This window comes from Seriola lalandi, unplaced genomic scaffold (assembly GCF_002814215.2).
Source record: "Seriola lalandi dorsalis isolate HSWRI2012SDOR001 ecotype SW California unplaced genomic scaffold, Sedor1 jcf7180002054682, whole genome shotgun sequence".
Taxonomy (NCBI): domain Eukaryota; kingdom Metazoa; phylum Chordata; class Actinopteri; order Carangiformes; family Carangidae; genus Seriola; species Seriola lalandi.
Window position 1 is genome coordinate 2,742,048 of NW_019525235.1, and position 18,628 is coordinate 2,760,675.

The 18,628-nt window shown below is 40.7% G+C and overlaps 1 protein-coding gene across 1 annotated transcript in view; it reads right to left on the minus strand.

Annotated features, from left to right (window-relative positions):
• The window catches only part of fkbp16 (FKBP prolyl isomerase 16), a 31,713-nt gene that overhangs the window by 8,139 nt on the left and 4,946 nt on the right, over positions 1-18,628 (minus strand). The window lies entirely within an intron of this gene.

Here is an 18,628-nt window from a genome sequence, read left to right on the forward strand (position 1 = left end):
ACAAAGATCTAAAACTTAGTCAGACAGAAGTAAGTACAGCGTCCCCACAGACCTCACCCACTGACCATTTGCTGCAAAGTGATAGTACAGGGAGTTGTCTCAGGCCATGAATTATTCAAACTGGTTGTGTCAATGACACAATTTATGTCTGTCAAACAGAATTAGTTGTATCCCCAGTTACTGTGAGGCTGTGTCAGCAGGTGGGATCAAATTACCCTTTCACCTCTCCTCTCTAGAGACCTCCTCCACTGTCACAGGAGTGTGAAACCAGCAGCTGAGCTGAAGCCTCAGAAACCTGAGCCGGATCCCGGCGTTCAAGACTGGAGGAAGTAGTGTTCAGAGACGTTATCGTTCTGGGCTGTGAACGAGTGGATGCAGGTCTTTTTAGAAGCCATTCTGAACTATTTTTGACAGCAGCGTTTACTCCTGTCAGCTTGTTTTGGCATAACTACTGCATGTTTACGAGGATCAGAGACTTGTTAGCCGAGTTGTGTAACAAGCGTTCAAGAGCAGCAGAGAAGAAGACAGTTGATTCATTTATGAAGAACCTACACCACATGGCTTGAGTTGCACTGGGTAATGTTAGTTTTTCTAAAACGGGCCTCATACATTTTACCATTAGAGCCGACTCCTTCTTTCCTGCTAATGTCATGCATTTTACTAGAGAACTAAGAATGTGAAACCATTTCCAAACAATTTGCTGCACAGTTTGCACAGTGCATGAACATACTGTAACTGTGTTTTGTTCTTGCATACTTTTCTCTACTCTTATCTCAAAATATTACACAATATTCTGAAGACTGCGTATTATGTAACGGTGTGCAGCGAATAACAATAACGCACACAGTGTCCTGCACACTGTGCCCTACTAGAGCCTGGATCCAGATTAAATGGACCTCTGTGACTTCACCTCTGAAGCCACTGCTAAAGAAATAAATACAAGGCCATAAAGCTGTTCAAACTGTTCATACCTTTAGTAATGCTAGTAGTCCTAGTAGTTTGTCATGTCACTGTTCATTGTTAGTGTCCCAAATATTGATATCTGGTGTGTCTGCAAACACTCTCATTCATTATTCCCTGTACAGTGATGGAGGAAATATTCTGATACTTTACTAAAGTAAAAGCAGCAGTACAACAATACTGAAACAATACTGATTAATCTGTAAGTACCATCATACTGTTTTAGTTGACAGAGCTGAAGCTAGTTAAAACATCTTATATATATATATAATATAAACAATATATATTTTTGGATAGTTTAATCTATATAGTTACTTACTTGCATTTCTATCTCTGTGTCATTCCAAACATCTCGCCTATTCCACATTACAAGAAACTGATATGTTACAATAAAACAAAGAACAAACAAGCAAAAAAGTTACAACATTATAAGTAATAAGTATTAGTATATTCTTCCAAATGACTTTTTATAAGGTCATCATATGTTTTGTGTGTCTTAAAATACCACTATGATCAATTATACATATCAAACAGAGGGAATAATAATACAAATAAAGAGCTGCCTATGATAATAATTAGAAACTAATATAATAATCTGCAGTTGAGGTAAATAGAGTTCTAGAGTCGTTGAAAACAGTAGTGGATCACAGATGCAGGCCATGCTCTGTGTGAGAGTCAAAATAAGACAGGTATTCTGTTGCACTGTTTTTGTCTTTAATTTATGCGTTTGGTGATTTTGTCAGACGACATCGTGGCTATAAAAACAGGATTTAGCAGTGCAGAGAAGCAGCTTGAAAATGGCTCGGAAGTTAACATATTGTCTTAAGGGGCCACGTTTCAGTCAATATTTCATACTTGTTCCATCGTCTGACAACAGAAACAGGAAGAGATTTAAATGAGAACAGCTTCATTGTGAATTCAGCTGTAATAAAATACCGTATATACGAGCAGAGAGTAGGAGAGTACACAATGATGTCAGTTGTTTACAGCAGTTCCACAACAGTTTTCTACTACATCCTCAATATTTGCACATTGACCATATGCAGTCCAGCCATACAGTATACTACATTTTGACCTAGTCTTGTTTATCATGTATAGGGTCCAAAGGTCTAAAACAATGCAGGTACAGCTGCTTCAGTGCAACACACACACACACACACACACACACACACACACACACACACACACACAGACTGCTCACTGTCTGACAAATGGCAATCCTTCACATGCAGGATTCAACAGGTGACCTTTGAAGCATAATGTTATTTTAAGCTCAGCAGCTAATGCTGTCATCAAAATAAAAGTACAGTATAAAGAGGACAGAGTATGGATTTATGTCTATAACACTGAGGAATAATGTGAATAGCTGAGAGTTGAGCTTCCATTGTTGCCGATATGAGAAACAAAATCAGCATGACTGGCAAGCTGCCGAGTGTAATCTGAGAACGCAGCGTGCTGACAGATCTATAAGGTTTACGGTGTCATGTGGGTCACTGGTGATTAGCACCACACCAATGTGCTGCTGCACTGAGCTCAGCCAATGAGCCCCCAGGGTCTTATTAGTGCAAACAGGAAGCAGAGGCTGGTCAGCGGGGTGAGATCCCTCCACAAGATCCCAGTGAAACCCAAACCTGCAAATTTAGCGCAGGTCCACGTCCTAAAACTGAGCTGTGGAGCGGGCTTCCCTGCCTGCTCCTGTTAGCCTCTCTTGGCTACTCTAGAAGTGACTCATCACACAAACAGAATCTTTAGTTCGTAACACTACCATTAGCTTAGACATAGTTGTCATATTAATGTAGTTTTTGAGCATTGATAAAAAAAATTAGAGATATTATTCTACTTCCTGCGTTTTACGCACCTAATCACAGTGACTGTGCACTGGCCTCTGAACGCTGCCAGACACAGATGACCTACAACTCAGCACTGTGCCTGTGTAAAGACACACAGAGTACAGGAAATGCTTCTGCTGCACTGCCAACGTGCTGCTCACGCTACGCTGTCTGTGTAAACACGGTGATATAGTGGCACCTCTGTGGCACCATACTAATGCATTACTATTAATTTAGTTAAAGGACCACATTTTAATATGCTTTACTTTTTAAATTTGCTACTGTGGATAATGGCTGTTATTGAAGTGTAGCTACCGGTGATGGGTCTGTAGTTCTTTTCACCAAATGGCAGATGTCGCAGCTCTCGGACATTCCCTATATCTCAGACCTCCAATTAGGAGGACGACTGCTGCTTAAGGTCTGAATGAAATGACGTGAATGTGGCTTTAGGCACAGCGGTGCTCTGAGCTAAATGCTAACATGCTCACATTTAGCATATATGATAACATATGTTCACTTCGCATTAATTAATAAGAGCAGCAGGAAAAAAGAAAACCTTGTTACAAGTTGTGAAAAGCAGAGAAAAAATTATATTTTGCTACCTATTGGAAAAAAATTTTAGACCCAATGATGGCGCTAGAGAAAAAAATGTCAGGATGATCTGTGATTACATTGAGAGGAGCATGAATGTGGGCACCAACTTTCATGGCAATTCATCCAACAGTCCAAAATGTCAACCAGCTGATGGCACTACATGAGAAGTCAGACAATCACCAAAGTCATCAGGATTCATCCTCTGAGGAAAAAGAATGTCTGTGCAAAATTTCCAAAAAATTGATCAAACGCACGTCAAGATATTTCAGTGTGGCCCAAAATGGTGAATGGACCAAACAACCCTGCCCAGATCTAAAAAAGTTATCAAATGTTCTGTTAATGACAGTGTTGGGTTAAGTCTTGGTGCAGGTTTAGTTCAAAAGCGCCTCAATCTTTCCTCTGTTTCAAACCAGAAATGACCCTGCAAGTTGCCACCTGACCCTAACCAGAGCAAAGGTGAGTGAGGAGAGACAGAGAGTAGTTGTTTGGGCTGCAGCAGCAGGACTGAGCCTGAGGCCTGAGGAGATCAGTGCTGAGCTGAGGGTTAAAGATATGAGACATTTGCTGAGGCAGCAGCTCTGACAGCACTGAGAGACGGAGACAGGTTCAGGTGCCATGCTGGACTCATGTATACAGACTGTCTCTGCCCACATTTATGGTCGTGTTTACTGCAGGTCACCAAGAAAACCAGATCTAACAATATACTGTAATGTAGCTGGTTAGTAGTGTTGCCAGTGTTTCAGAAAAAATATAAAAACTAGGTGTATACAGTGACAATAATAAATCATAATTAATATACAAGTATATGTAAATAAAATAATCAGAATATATATATTATGCTTTTGAATGGAAACTACAGTGTTTTGTTGGCAAGTGGTCTGTCTCTGCTGGCGTCATTCTGCTGTTTGAGTTGAAGGTTTCTGGTTTATTTGCTCATCTGTACTGCAGCTACAGTACCTCCTTATTACTACTACTCATTCATTCATTCATTCATTCATTCATTCACTTATACTCTGGCCTGATAAACTGAAATGACTTCATTTCATTTAATTATTTGGTCTGACATCATATTCATGGTGGTCTGAGCTGTTGTTTCACTCTAACTAATGTTTTCTGCAGTTCATTTTCAGTATATTTCAGTTGTCTCGAAAGCACAGAGCAGCTAGAGGTGACCTATTAAAAGGACATTTTGTTTAATATGCTTATTCACTTTCTTGCTGAGAGTTCAATGAGAAGATTGATACCACTCTTGTGACTGTACAGTATATATGAAGCCAGAGCCAACAGCCGGTTAGCTTAGCTTAGCATAAAGACTGGAAACTGGAGGAAACCACTAGCCAGACTCTAAATCTGCCTTCCAGCACCCTCTGAAGCTCATTAACATGTTAGATCTTATTTGTTTAATCTGCATAAAAACCTCAAGTTGAGACTTTATGGGTGGTTACGTGCTGGACCTTTTCTTAGCCAACTGCCTCGACTTCTTGAAGTCCTGTCGTCACTGTGAAGTTGACCAGACTTGAGATTGGCATCAATCTTCTCAACAACTTTCCCAAAATGTTGAACTTTCCTTTTAGAGTCTACCTTGTTTGTCAGCATTTTCATGGTAATTTTTTGGTCTGTAGAAGATGATGTTTCTCAGTTGGTGCGTTTGTTTGCCAGCACCAGACCTATTTTATTTGCTGAAAAATTGTCTCAAGAGGTGCGAAACCAGCTTAGACATAAAAAGTAAATTAAACGATATCAAATATGATATAAGATATGATTTTCTTCTGACTAAACAAAAGTTGAAAAACTCTTGTCTTCAGAGGTATCATCTTACAAATTTTACTGCTTTAACCCTCTACAGCAACATTAAATCACAAACAGTGAACTACACACCACGAATTTATGTAATGTATTGTCTAATGTGCATTTACCGAGGACACTCATTTCTCAACCAGCAGGGTTTTTATTGTGACGTTGGTGTGACGTGACGTGTATTTCTCATATTGTGACTGTAAACAGATCAGATTAGAAGAGGAATGTTTCCACTCTTCTTGTGTTCCTGTGACTGTTGTGATAAGGAGGATTAGCTTTTCTCTCTTGTGTCACGGGAAGTTATGCATTCATTATAAACTTCCTCATTAAGGTGTATGATAGTGCAGCTGACTCACCCTGTTATCTGCCATGCAGACCCCACGCTGCCCTGAACGAAAGGAAAAACTCCCTCAGAGGGAAAACAGTGGCCACTTTGACGTCATGTGCTCCATATTAAATGATGGAAAGGCCAGCGTTGTACCTCATACTGATTTCTATGGTTACCAATTGAGATAGTACACTAATATACCGTAAATGTGGCGTGCAGCTTGTATGATAATACAAAATCCAAGGGGATTTATGAGGTTGTTTATTTTTTACAATGGTGAAAACAGACCTACTGCTGCTGTCGTTCAGTGTTGTGTCTGTTTTGACTCTTGGATGGACACACGGCACCAATACAGCCATGCAAAGAAGCTTAGCTTTAATCCTAGCATTGGTGAGACGTCACAGCTGTTTTTCCTCGCCTGCTGCCATACTAGTTAATTTGCGGCAAAACAGCCTCCTATTGCAGTCGGAGATCTAGAAACTAACAGTGTAAGGCCTTTCAGCTGCTGCCTCGGCGTGTGCTTTCCTCTCCTATTTGTTTTTATTTCCTCCTGCAGCAATGTGCCAATGAAACTGTGCTCACAGGGATCAAGGGCAGCTACTGCCTACATCCTGGCTGTTGAGCTCCTCAAAAGTCCCCATATAATCTACCACAGATTTCCTTATCCTGTTAAAATGAATCCAGTCTCGGCCTCAGGCTACCTGCCGGGCAAATAGTAGCTTCTTAATAGCAGGGATGTGCAGTTGCCCGGTCATTTCAGAGCAACTCGTGAGGATCATTTGGTTACACAACTTTATTAAACCAGCTCTAAGTAGAGAGAGGACAGGACATACAGTAGTTATCTGCAGCAGGACGAGTGAGTGCCAGCACCACTGCCTTGATTACATTGGACTGTTTCAGGCATAAAAAAATTGACCTTGTAGACTTTTCCTGTAAACAAACAGTTATTTGTGTTTACCCTGGAGGTCTAACAAACATGTTTTTTAGAAATAGTTTAAACCTGCATTGTTTACATCTGTGGTAGCAGTCTTCTTCTTTACCAACTTTTGCTGCTGCATTGCCACATTTCTTGCCACATTACCACGCCAAAGTGTCGGTATATCGAACAGTATAAAAATGTCAGCAGGACTGTTTATTAGGTCACCCCTGTTTTTGTGCGAGTACGTATGAGTCCGACAAACAACTCAAAGATCCGCTCATCAAAACATTGTTCCATACATCATTATAGTGGTTAAATCCTATTCAATTTCACATTTGTGTCTCAGCTTTGATGGCTTCACTATCACGCAGTGTCTTCATCAAAAACACACAGGCAGTTATATCTTTATCACTCAGTCAAATGCTTGAAAGTGGCCTTAGACTAGCTATGTTTTTGGAAATCTAACTCATGTCTAAAATCCACACAGATTTTAGCTCAGGTTTTGTCTCTACCAACTCCTGAAAAAATCTGGGTCTCCAGCTTACTAAAGGTTAGACTTTCTTCAACAACCATTTGTTTACTTCATCTTGTTGCCATGGATATAGCAGCAGGAAACCACCTAATGAGAGCAGTGAGACTCGACCATTCGATCCGTGTGCAGATAGTGAGCCAAAACAATGAGCTAAAAGCATCTATAAGCAGCTCAAATCTGAATAGAGTTGGTGGTTATTTCTCGCTGTCACTTGATGGAGATTAAAACAATAAATCCTAAAACAGCACTGCACACGTTCAATAATAAGCAAAGTGTGATGATTGATAAAGATGTTAATCTATCAAATCAAAGTATAGATTAAAATCTAAGAGCGAATTTATGAATTAAAATGATCATATTATCAGTTGTGAGCTACACCTTTCTGCAGTGAGTGAGTGAGTGAGTGAGTGAGTGAATGAATGAATAGGGTAAGTTCAAAGCCTTTAAACAAAACAATATCTTTATTCTGACTCACAGGTAAGCGGGAAAGTCTCAGTTTCTACCTTATGCAATGATCTGAAATCTCAGACAGGTTGTGGCTCTGATGTGTGGCAGCATCCACATGAATAATTCTTCGCAAAAAAAAAAAAAGTTCAAAGCTTTTGGTCTGTATTAAAGTGGATGAGAGCAATCTGTCTTAAACAGAAATATATCACCAAGGGGTCATTATCTAGTTTATCAGCCTGGCAGTTATCTGTAGGAGATATCTTATCCTAGGACTGATCCTACATATATAATCAATCAATATGAACAAGCAGACGTCTCTGAGGTGTGCATGGTGCGGTCAAGAGGCAATTTCTCATGCAGCCCCAGGGAGTAAGGTTTAGTTTCAGTGGGATTTTCTGAGAGGTAAATGTGAAGCTGTAGTTAATAGCAATGACAGCTCAACTCTTTCTTTGCACAGACATTATGTCTACTGATTATATAAACCGAATCTCTGCCAGTTTTGGATTTTACTTTTGAACTTCAAAGCTTTCTAAGTTACGACAAATTCTGAGTGAGGAGCCAAAAATCCTGCTCTTTGAAAGATGAAAGTCCTCCTCTTCCATTACTGTTGTACTTCACATAAATGCCTGCCTACTTCAGTGGACATACGAATCCCTGAATGCTGTGAGAGTATTTTATGCTTCCTGTTTAGTCGAACAATTCAAAGATTTATTTTTTCCAGAGAGTGTAATTTGGGCACAAAAATATGGGTGAGACAATAACCATTCTACAGGGTTGCGGTTTGCCTCCCTCTGTGGTTGTGAGCATTAACGTTTGGGGCTACAAGCTGCTCATTGCTTTATGTATAATATTCTGGTAGGGAAATAAATGTCATGAAGAGATACTGATCAGAAATTAATTTCCCTTCTAAGTCCAAGCTGTCACATGCATGTGCTGCAACCAGATAACTGCCACTAAGAAAATGTCACAGTTTCTAGAATATCATTTTGCAAATTGAGCGCATAACAAGCGGCTCCCTGACTGATTATTGAATGAGATGTAATGTTAAAGCAGCACTTGTTGCTTATGTGCACCTGAACAGCTACACCAGGCCTTCAGGCCTTTAATGATGGACATACATGTCACGTATATGTTGCACCAGTTTTGCAGTGTGTGTGTGTGTGTGTGTGTGTGTATGTGTACGTGTACATCAAACAAAAACATCATTATCATTCACCGTTGCCCTCCTGTCGTATCGCTATCCAGGAGAAATATGACTGCCTCTGTGAGTGTTAGTCTGTAACCTAACCAAATAAAGATCTGGCTTCCTTTCAGCAGCAGCCAGCTCTCCCTCCCTGTGCAGCCTGTGAATCAATAGCAGCACACTGAACTCCTGACTTATTAGTCAGGTTGTCACAGAGGAGCAGCTGGCTGAGTAAAGCAAATGTAGCAGGGCCATTAGCACTATCCTTTAGTCTCTTTCTGAAACCTGGAGCATCCATCATGAGTCAAACAGCCACATTTCTTAAGAGGAGGGGCTTGACTTTTCTTGACCAAAGCCAGTGGCAATGGCATAGGTCACTGTGATCACAGAGGGTTTGGAAAGGAAACACGGAGAGCCTATTTACAAGGAATTCCAATCTGTTTTTGCCCATGTTATATTGGCAAACTGATTTATCTCTTTGCACTCAAAAATTGCGGTGTTTTTCTATACATGAGCTCACTTGTATTGTCCGTCACCATCTGGAATCACAATATGAAACATTACCACAGTGCAACTAATCCCATCAGTCCTATCAAACATTTGAGATTTAGTTAATCCCTAAAGCTTAAACACTGCACATCTGATTTTGATTTTGTAGCGACGATGTCAGTGGGAGTCTGCCACCAGTCATTAACTCTGAGAGGGATATTTTGAAAGTCTATGGGTGTGTGTGCGAGCGCGTGCCTGTGATAGAGTGCTGATGACGGAGCACTGACGTCTCAGAGAGATGAGTCAGACTCCACGTCCTCACTGACGGTACCTCTTCACCCCCAAACACACATACACATACTCAACGCATACAAACACACATCAGTGCCACTTGTCACTCTGCAACACGTCTCTTTCCTCCGGGCTCGCAGGCAGCACACGTCACCTCACATCCCCCCACAGCAGCAGCACGACACTGCTCTACAGACACACAAGCTTATTTGCTCAGGTACACTGTTGTCTCTGCCAAAGTACATGATACAATGATACAAGTAGCATGTTGGCCTGTAGATACAGACCTGCTACATACATGCATGAGTGTGCATGTGTGTGCATAGTGTGTCAGTGTCAGGGAGTCACAGCCTGCCCCTCCACTATCCAATCTGCTTCCATTCTGCTGGGGTTACAAATGAGTAAAAATGTATGAAGTGGCTTCATGAGTTGCCTGGCAACTCTGTGTCTGTTATCACCGAATAATCTGTCTGAGCTTATGATCCGGGAAAGTTGCATTCTTCTGTCGTTTGAAATGTGTATCTAAAATTGTAAAATCAAAATAACAAGTGACTCCTCTCAGCCACAAATGACAAGTGGGACAGGGTGGTCCTGGAAGTGAAAGAATCCCAGAAGCAGCGTCTGTGTTTGAGCAATGACAAGGGCGACTGAAAATCAGCTATGAATACAAAGCAACGGGTGCATAATGCAGGAGCGTAAAGGCCAGCATATGCTCAAAACAAACTTGTGCATACAACATAAACAAACGTGTTTATAGCTGTTCTGAACGGCCACATTCAGAGCAAGGCGCGGTGAAAGGCCGGCTCTCATAGAGAAGGGGGGAGACATAAAAAAAAGTTCAAATTGGGATAACGGCACAAATGAGGACAATCTTTTCTTTGTTGCGCTCGCTGTACATATGAAACCTGACAGAAACAGTTGTGTGATGAATAAAATTACTGGCCGATCACTGCATGAAGTTGGCGTGACTATCATACTGCCAGTGTCTGAAAGTTACATAATATTTAACTAATCGGGAAGCGGTGTGGATTTCAGATGGTGTGTCACAGTTCAACAAACACCCTTTATAAGGTTACATGGTTTTAAATGATCAGCTTTGTTAGCTTTGTTTGTTTGTGCCTCTTATATTTTAATCTTAAAATGACATATTCAAGACACACACAACCAGTTAATAACGCACAAAAAAGTGCTTTGCTGTAAAAAAGAGCACGTTTGGTTACAACTATTCTTTGTCATGGCCCTCTAATCTCTCTCTCCCTCTCTGGCTGTGTGTATTGTGCACAGCAGGCATGGGTGATTTAAAGAGAGTAGTTGGCATAGATACGAAAGGTGCTGGTGGTGGGGATAATCTGAGTACCATCTCACTTGTGTTTCTCCCATATGTCCCTCTTGCATGACACGCTCCGGAAAACAGACTCTGTAGCAAAATCGTGGTTAAACAACACAGCGCAGCTAGTGCCATAAAGGACGACAGGTAATTCCACTGAAGCGTGACAGTCGTGTCAGTGTTCCAGTACAGACAGTACTTTTATGAGCGTTACAGATCAGAGGTGACGGTAGAACTGTAGGTACAAACCTTTTTGGAGCCTAACAAGTTAGTGGAAAATCTATTTTTGCACAGTGACATTTATTTTTATTTTTATATTACATCTTGAGACGAAATCTGCTTGGTCTACAGTTTTGGGAACAAACACTTCTTTTAAGACCAACAGGTGTGATCAAGGATGCCTGGATCCTCTGTAAGGTGGTGGTTTCCATAGTGTTGTTCAGATCCATTTATAATACATTTGATCATTATTAATAACATTTCACCACATTAAAAAATGAGGCTATATTAACTATGTTTCAAACACATACAATCATAGGAATTAAGAAGTAAATATCTGAATTACCAAATAAAAAACCATGTTAAATGTTAAAATGTTGTGCAGTTATGCTGTGGTGAGTGACATGACTTGACACGCTCTGGCTCCTGATGATGCCATGAAAAATCACAAAGAAGGAGCACTGTGGGAACTACTGCATACAGTACACATTAGCCAATATGCTGTAAAACATAGAAGAGAATATACCTTTAGATGTCCAATATTGAATAAAGTGAGACTTTCATGTCTTTTTCTGATAATGAAGCAGCTCTAGGTTCTATATTAATACTGTGAAAGTATCGAAGTGCTCAGTCCACAGAGAAATGCACAGAGCCTGTATTCAGAAATTGATCCTTAAAACAAGCCGTCAGGACATTGGTAACTTTTTTGATGTCACAACAAAGCAGTCACTGCTCTCAGCCATGCCCAAAGCCCTGCCCACCTGGACCCACCATCCAACCTTACAGGATTTGGTCTGTCCGAGTGTTCACTGAGTGCTTTAACAGTAACACAGAGTGTTTTAACAGTCAGCCAATCAGAAGAGAGGCTCAGAGCCTCCTCTCTTATGACTGGCTTACCAATCTGTTGTTACTAGAGCTCCAGAGAGAAGCCTGAGAGAGGAGATGTAAAACTACACTGAGATTGTTTTTGGTTCTTAAAACCACAAATATATCTTCTTATGGATATCAACACTTCAAATAAAACTGGTGAAAGGTGTCAAATAAGGGACCTTCAACTTTTACTTTGTACCTGTTATAGCTTAAGTTAAAAATTAGCTGTGATGGTTTCTTATTTTTCCTTTATAAGTTTTGTTGGTGCGTCAATCACACTGGATATTAGGAAATGGTTGGTTTTATGTTGAACAATATCCTGTTTGCTCTTAGCTGTTGTTCAGTAGCTATGTGGTAAAAGCTCTTACGTGATCGTTCTGTTCAATGAGAATATTGTGGGTTTTAATTGTTTTGCAGTCTCACTTCGTCCCTCCTGTGAAAACCTACTGTACTAACCCTGGTTAACATCACCAACAGTGGAGGCTGCAGCGCAAAGTGACTTTGGCTGAACTGGGAGAAAGCAGGGACCAAAACCAAGCAGTAAAAATATATAAAAGGTTGTAACAAAGCAATATAAAACTAGACAACACTAACAGAGCTCTAACCAGTGTGGTATTCTTACAATACCAAGCCAACTTTAATCCACTAAGTATTATCTGCTCTAAAAATAGACTATCTACCTCCAATTCAATAAAAGCACATTTCAATTGAGGAGATTTACTGTCCGACTAAACACCTCCCAATCATGGAAAACAGAAGTAAATATAACTGAGGGCAGTTCTATATTACAAGCAAGGCTGTGCCGATGAGCGAGATAAGCTTGCTAGCAGTAGGGGAAAAAGGTAAACATCCAGGGAGATTAGATGAGGGACATGCACAGTTCAAACACTGGTCTGAGGGGCAAAATACTGCTGCTGCGCCAAAACAACCCAACATGTAGTTTTCAGAGGTAAAACAAAGAGTCTATTCTTGTTCAGATTTAATCCATACCTTTCTTTTTTAGCAACACATGCAGTTTTAAACTAATGTGGCACTTGCTATGGCAGGCAGACGAGTGGATGGTGATTGAGAGCTAACCCAGATCTTATCTGGAGTGTGCTACAGCTGTCGGTGCTGCCTGATCTGCTCCTGCAGCGTAAGGTCTGGGTGTGGTTTCTAGTCAGTCTGCTGCGTGCGTCTGTGCCGGGAATGAGACACACACACACACACACACACACAGACCAAAAGCTACAGTCAAACTTGTTTTGGTCACGTGACCGCACAAGCCAAGAGTTCAATTGTTGCTGTAATCCTTCATTGATCACAAACAGTAAAACAAAGAAACATGTTATACACACTGGTGTCAGTTATGCCAGAAGTAATTTTGTACTGAGAAGAAACATGAGTGTGGAGAAGAATGGTTTAGATTCATCGTTGTGTTTTCCACAGAGGAGCGTCTCAAAGGTCACATTATTCATTTGACCCAGGTGGTGCTGCAGAGTGAGTCACACTACCTTCAGTGCAGAGAGGAACTCCACCTCACAGATTTTCTGACGCGGCAACATGCTTACGAGCCAGGAGACAGAGGGGAGGAGGGCCGGTGTGCATAAAAGTGACAAACACCAACCAACCTCTGTGTTGCGTGAGTCACTGTACCTGTCTACTAACAAGTGCCTGATGCAATGAAAAGCAGAACTGCCAGCTCTTGGCTGTGTCATGTTACATTGGGTGATAAGAAGAGAGATTGGCTTGCAAGAAGAGGAAGAAACACACACAATAATCACAAGTGGACCTAACACCCTGTATTTCATTCAATGCCACACCAAAGAACATATGCTAATGTTTCTCTTTATCTTTGTTGTAAAGAAGAGGACAGAGAAAAATATAGAGACCAAATAAGTCGCTGACATTTCTCACGTCTGTCAAAAGTGGCTACGCCCACATGTATCCTCACTCATCATCAGACTGGATTCTATTGATCAGAGTTCTGGCTTGACACCTTCTCATGTTGCCACTTTCATCTGTGAATCTGTCGGCCTACGTGCCTTTCTGCTCAGAGAAATGTCACTGTTGCCTTTTTCAGCTACATTCCCCGCTGGATATGGGTGTGCCTCAGAGGCTGCGGGGAAATGCTTCCGCACTTGCCAACTACATCAAGAGTGTCAACAAAGATTCCCCTTGAGCACATTCCCAAGATGTTGTTTCACTGGTCAATGCATGTTATCTATTAGTGCTGGGTAAATATTTGATATTATATTTCAAACATAACACCTGCACACTGACTGCAATTAAATATTGTATTTAACAATTAGATTGGATACAGGCTGGATGATCTGCAGGTCAACACTGCGACCTTTTCAACCTTATTCTGACCTAATGACATTCCAGTATGGATGAAAACATTGTCTGATATAATGGTTGGATTAAAAAGAAATGGAGTTAGTGTGCAGGAATTATTGTCATATATTTTTAATAGCTATGTAGCTGTTGTCACTTGTAATGTGGGGTGGCTCTAAGGATGTCAGTCTGGCGGTTAGTCAGTAGCCGTCATCAGGTCACAATTTTGATTTTGCTCAACATTTTAGATTATGATGAAAAAAAAAGTAATGACACTCCCAGCCTCCCATAGTACAACTGAGCCTACAGCCTCAGCTGCGGTATGTGTTTAATGCTATTCATTCCTAGCATTCCTCTTAGTTGTCAAAACCTGGTGCCTACGTTGCCCATAATGCAAGTAGGCCACCAACAGTTCAGTTGGAAATTCTGGCTTGTTATGCTAGCAGCACAGATGTGGAATGGGCTACAGAGGTCTGGTACAGTAACCACACTTCTTTGTAACTCCACACCACCAGATTGTCTTTTTCATTTTTGAACTTTTAGTTTTAGGCTTCAACCGACACTGTGATGACTTGAGGCCATCTTTCAGATTTCATGCTACCTCTAGAGCTACTAAAGCTTTATACTAAGTTTTCGCACATACAGAAGCCCTATAAACAGACTTTGATATGTAAAATTGGTGGCGTTCCCCTTAAATGTCAGATGTAAAGTGCCAGTCTTTTTGGTAGACAATAACAGAACTAAGTCCAGTTCTTTATTAATATATATCCCTGTAAGTCTGTAATGTTGTATTTTATTAGTTATAAAAATGTTAAAATCACAAAGCCAAGAATTTCCCCACCTTGATGTATCTACACCTACTCTAAACTACTCTAAACAGCCATAAGCTATTATTTACCTTCACAGTGTGACAGCCTGGCAGTCTGACAGAACACACCATAAGATCAAATTAAACTGCACGGCTTACAACATGATGATGAATATGATGCAATAACCTTCAATGATAACAGTGAATGTTACTGTACTTTCCCATGAGCTGAAGCTTCATTCAACCCACTCCTCCCTGCCACTATAAAGCCAGATCAGTATGCCTGGTTTAGTCAAAGCTCCCCCGGGCTCAAAGAGAGGGAGATTCCTCTCTCTCCTTCTACAGTTGGACTTGTTTGTTTTTCTCCCCCCAGAAACTGACAATGATAGCCATCTGGTGTGTCTCCACAGTGTCTCTACTATTCCATTAAAGGCTATTTGTTTAGTATGTGATTATCTGCTATATTTGAATATTGTGGTTCATAGTCACTGCTAACAATTTATAATCCATGTTATTCTATGTTGGAAACGCTTGGTCCCTTATTGTTCCCTGGAGATGCTGGTATTTGGATGTCTTCAAACTTTAACTGATGTTGTAGCTGAGAGCCTGGAGACCATTTCGTAACATTTGCAAAATGTAAGCTTGCATCATAAGATAATTTCCTCTTGCGTTAATTTTGATGTGTTTCCCTAATCAGAAAAAAACACGACACTTAGGACCCATGCATTAGCATGTGAGAGCTGTAGAACAGACTAAAATAATTTTGTCAAACTAATACATTCAGGTGCTAGATCTAGATTTTCCCAGTTTAAAAGTACAATCAAAATTAGATCCGGAATAAAGTTGTACATGGGTTAACTAGTCTTGACATTCTTACGTAAAACTGTATATTTCTGAATTTCCCAGGCTGGTGTTCCCTTGTACAATTAGTGCTTCAGCAGCTTCACTGCTGTCGAGATGTTTTAAAAGGTGATCCGATCCTCATCTTCTTGCATCCGATCCCTGTTCATCATCAAATCAAGTTCAAGACCTTCCTCCATGTTTATGTTACAGATCTACTTATCCCCCCATACAACGGTAAATTATTTAATTTTTGATCCTGCTTTACCTTTTTCATTGTGTTTCTGTAGATTTATTTTTACCTATATCATTCCCTACATACCTTAAGTCATTTATGGTTGGTTTTCATTGAATACAGCCAATGCTTTTCTTTGTGTTGAAAATCCTCAGCCCTGTGTGTATAGTATGTACTGTATATGGTTAAGGTATATATATATATACATCCAGTACATGTTGCTTTTGTCTAAATTACTTTGGTACAAACCTATTTGAACTGCAGTATTAATCATGAAAAGCAGACAATCCCCACATGACACATTGATGTAACAGTTGAATGATTAACTGGCTGACATTGTCCATCTGGACTTGGATTAAACTATTAATTTAACTTTGACACATCCCAGTGGTCTAATTAACTCTACTTCAACATGTGCCACTGAAGTAGTTCTCAGTTGTGCCAAGAGTAAAAGTACACCAGCACCTTCGCTGCCAGCACCGGGGCTTAAGCTTCTGTTAATGTTTGTTGACAGCTGGCCAAAGTAACCTTACCATTTCACACTGAAGAAGCTTTTGAATGTGTTGTATGGTGTTTCACATGCAGCTAGAAATACATGCACACGCTGTATATAATTGAAGTATTGCAGGCTCATTTCAATGCGGTGTTGCATTTAGTTTTGTTAAGATGTAAATAAAGTAGGTGCCAATGGCATTTAATGTTGTTGACTTTGGGGTTGTGCAGGGCTGATGAGGCTGACTCCCTCTGGCCCCTGGAGGGTTTATAAGTGTTAAAGTTGCGCCTGTCCAGTGATCAACAGATGTTAGTTTCCACTCTTCTCTGATAATGACCTGCTGACTGAGAGGATGCAGTATGTGTCTCTGACTAAGCAGTGTGTCTCAGCGGGGAATAGTTCTGACGCATGCTGCTGTTCCTTGAAAAGGCGAGCAGATTGCGTCACATCTCTGCTTCCAAAGGCTCAGGGCTTTAATGTCTCACAGGAAAAATGTCACTGTTTCTTACAGTCAATTTAGTCCCAGCCAGCCTGTCTGTTGTAATCAATCAGGTAAATACTTCCATTGGTTTCATTATCATCATCACATCACATCTCGAGCCCATCACCCACACACCAAAGGTACAGACCACTCCACTGTGCTGTGTTGAATCACACTGTCTGACCAGCTTTGCACAGTGTTCTGATAAATAACTGTGAAGTGCTCTTAGCGGCACTGTTTGCAACAGGCGACTGACAGAGTTCAATCAATGCATCTGCCGGAAAAAAGAGAGGCTAATGAGATTTTCCCTCATTGCGTCTCTGTCATTTTACAGCCCAGATACAAGCTGAGCCTGTCAAATCTAGTCTGAAGCATGATGTCTGTCGCTGCTTGTAATTCTTATTTTTGAATGCCTCTATGCTCAAATATTTCTTTTTATTGAATACTTCTGTAATAGTCCTTAACAGACGGGTTCAGCAGTTCATCCAGAGCAACAAGCCCTTAACGCTAAGTTAGTTATCAGTGTTCAGTGTCCTTAAAGGAATAGTAAGACATTCTGAGAAAATGAGTGTCTTCCCTTTCTTGCCCACAAGGTCGATGAGAAGATTAATACCACTCATGTTTAGTAAATATGAAGCTACAACCAACAGACAGTTAGCTTAGCTTAGCACAAGGACTGGGAACAGTTGGAAGTAACTAGCCTGGGTTAGAAGTGCCTTGTTCTGGACTATTTCTTTGCCAGGTTCAGTCATTTCCTGGAGTCTCTGCTAGTTATCTGGTAACAGCTCAGAGCCAAGAATTAGTCCGGCACATAACCCTTCATTACACAGTGCATTTTCATTTTTAAAATTTTACACAAATTGAACAAATGAGCTTTAACATGTTAAGTTATATTGTCATAGGTGGATTTTTTTTTTCCTTGGGAGAGCCAGGCTAGTTGTTTCCCCCTGTTTCTGGCCTTTATGCTGAGTTAAGTTAGCTACCCATTGGCAGATATGAGCATGGTATTAATCCTCTCATCTGGCTCTGGGTAAAAAAGTGTCTTTCCCAAAAAGTCAAACTATTCCTTTACAGACCCTCCAGCTGAAGATTTTTCAGAGCTCAGAGACTGTGGTATTTTCCATCATTGGTTGGCCTGTTTAACCATTGGACTACCCTGCTGCTGGAGGACCTTTAGTAAAGTTTGCAACATGGTGTTTCACTTTAAAATGTCTTTACTTTCATACCAAATCATCAAAAGATGTTTTTAACTTCAGTTACGACAGAAAATCCGCAACCTCAGTAAGTGAATCAAGTTTAAAGAGCTGGCACCAAGCGCTGATTGTGTACCGTATGGTACGGTAAAATTTGACTCCACAGCACACAACCCTAATCAGCTGCATCAAAACAATCATTAACTAACCTCCCGCTGTCTCCCCCCTTTTTCTCTGCCTCCTTCTCCACACACGACAGAGGGCGAGACTCTAGACAACACCTCAGGGACTCCTCGCTTGCATCTCTCACACACCATGTCCCATCATCCACCTTCATAGAGCCCCATAATAAAAACAGGACCCCACACGGAGCGTACAGAAGAGACTGAAACAGTTAAGTACACACACTGAAAAAAACAAACGAACATGCTTTCACAACACAATTTTCAGTACATCTGAATGTTATGTTGTCAGCAA